Source organism: Apium graveolens, chromosome 8 (genome assembly GCF_009905375.1).
Source record: "Apium graveolens cultivar Ventura chromosome 8, ASM990537v1, whole genome shotgun sequence".
In the NCBI taxonomy this organism is placed as follows: domain Eukaryota; kingdom Viridiplantae; phylum Streptophyta; class Magnoliopsida; order Apiales; family Apiaceae; genus Apium; species Apium graveolens.
In genome coordinates, this window is record NC_133654.1 from 147,685,107 (window position 1) to 147,688,004 (window position 2,898).

Genomic DNA, 2,898 nt, shown 5'->3' on the forward strand with positions numbered 1-2,898 from the left:
ATGAATTTCTTATTAATACTTAAAAGGAGTTATATTTCATAATTATTAAGGATAAGTATTAGGTGCAAGTCGATTTTGCAAGCATTTACAACTTTATGCCTAGCCGAAATCTTGTTATGTGCTTTCCATGAGTTGCATGTTATATATTTAGTTGCATGTTGTTGTTTTTAGGCATGGATGATCTCACCCAATGTTATTTTGAGAATAAAGGAGTTAGTTCAGTAGATTACCATGTATAAGTCTTGGTTTAAGTATTGAGTTTTTGAGTTGTCAAGTCAAAACCTTGGAAAAATGAGAGTTATAGTTTCTGCAGAAAAATCAGTTTAATACCCTGAGGTTTAGAGTGAGTTTTGACCATGTCATTGATGTGCACTTTGAGGCCCAAGCTACCAGAAGTTAGTATGGGGAGTATATAATAGGTTTTAGGAGTTGGTTGGAGGTTTGCATGTCATTTGGTTAGGTGCACAAGTAGAATAACAAAATCTGTCCAGCAGGGGACAGTTTTGTTGCAACTTAGAAATAGGGAGATTTGGCCATGTCATGGGTAGGCCCTCATTAGGCCCAATTGGGCCTTAGTTAGAGGGTATGTCAGAGAAGTTTTTCCAACCATAGTTCATAGGATATGAGCTAGAACCATGTGTGACAAGTTAATTCAAGTCAGGGCATTTTCTGCCCAGAAAAACAGGGGAACCTTGGACTTTTAGCTTAGGCCCAAGAAGGCCCAAGCCAGGCCTTTGAGCCACATCAAGCTTGTGAGATGACCTTAGGTCAGGAGAGTCTTGTGTAAAAATTTTGAAGAAAAACTTGTAGTTTAAGAGTGTCTAATGCACTCAAGAAACCTTAGTTACCATTCTGAAATTTGCACCAGTGATCACTTTCACTTATCACATAGTTTTAGAACACTTAGAAGTGAGTATTAGGTCAACCACCATAGTTGTAAGATAGTATAAGGTCAGTAGAGAAAAAGGCACAAGTGAGGGTCAATAGGTTTTGGATAATTTAGGAAAGGCACATTGAGTTAGGAAGCCCAAATTTGAAGACTTTGTTTAGTTAGCGACCAAGTGACTTAAGTGGTGAGTCGAGATCATCCAATCCTAGTGTGGCATTATGGTGTATATGATGTTATTTGGTATTAATATACGATATGTGATTATGTGGCTACGTGTGTGCATTTGAAAATATAATGGTGGATATGAATTAAGTGCGTATAGGCCTAAGTGCCATCCATGTTTAATTTCGGGTTGTAAATAGGTTAAGATGGTAAGAATATATTATAATGAGGATTATTATTATTTATGTAGGATCTCGAGACGAGGGAAAACTTGCCATAAAAGTCGAGTGAAGCTCCAGTTGTTGCTCCTACCAGTCAGACCAGACCAGTCTATCTCAAGGCAAGTGATTCAACTTGACCTTCGTATTCACTGTAAACAGTTCATATACATATCGATGCAATTATCCTGAGTCATTTTGATATATTTAAATCAAGCGTATCTTTTGTTTATCTTTGAGTTACATAGAGATGCCATGAACCCTCGAGTACGTATTGCAAGTAGTTCAAAAGTCTTTCATGATAGTTTAATGCCATGATAAAATAGAGATTTGTTATAATACCTTATTGATCCTTTTGATTATCATGCTATTGATCCCTGAGAAATCTTGATATTGCACCCTGATGCTTTGATTCAACTCTTGAAATAACCTCGATAGAAACTTTATCTTGATACCTAAAAGCCAATCATTTCTTAAATTCATTCATGATTGTTTGATAACCCTATCCTTACCCTAAAAGCTTGATACCCTGTTATATCTTGAGCTGATGATCACTTTCTTTATATTTTAACACCTCTATCCTATTGGAACCAGTGATGCTTATCTTCTTGATGTTCTAATACCTATACCTTGTCTACAACCATTGCTTTAAGCCTAGTTTGGCATTACTCTTTCATATTATCCAATAGCCTTGCTCAATTTCCTTGCCAAAGTTCTTGTTTATGGAAACCTCTCAATTACCCTAATATAGTAAAGTCTAGTGGATCATGGCCCTGAGATTTAGTGTCATATTTCCAGTGTTTCAAGTTGATCTATAATCCCTTGATAAAAATGATTACAGTCGAAAGAGATTTTGTCATAAATCGGCATCAGTTTTTAAAATGATTAAAATGTGGATTTTTCAGTCCCAAAGGGGGATAAATGTTTTCTTTGAATGGTGGATCTGGACTGAGACGCGAGTCATTTCCACACTTATATTAGGCTTAAAAGTTGCCTAGGGATTCCCAATAATGTTTTAGAACCCAGCGAGGTTCGGGATTACTTCGCGGCTGATCACCGGCTGTAATCCGTAGCGTCATAAAATGATTTTGATTAAGAATGATTTTTAAAATTTGTTTTGATGCAAGCAAAATGATGCCAACTCACATAAGTTTTATCTCTCGTTATCATTGATAATGTCTTTCCATTGTCATTCCTAAAGGTATATCTCGATTTATGTTTTGTGTTGTACTATTAGCACTTGTTGAGCTTTTGGCTCACTTCTTGCTTTACCCTTATATTACAGCTAGCAGCTATGGTTAGATTCAAGCAGACTGCCCGTAAGACCTGTGATGCTGATGCTTATGTTCGAGCTCAGGTAGAATAAGTAATAATAGTTGTGTGAGGACTCGGTATTTGTAATCAGATGTAATAGTTGGTAGTGTTGGGCTGTTCCAAACCCTAAACTGTAAGATCTTGGATTTTGGTTATGTATTCTTCATTAAAAAGATGTAATAGCTATATTTATTTCGCTATTTAAGTTGGGGGTGTGACATAAATTCCCATGCATGAGTAACATAAATATCACACAATATATGTGCATTCCACTTCATATCACATAAATAAGGTTTTGTTTCGACATAATAAGTT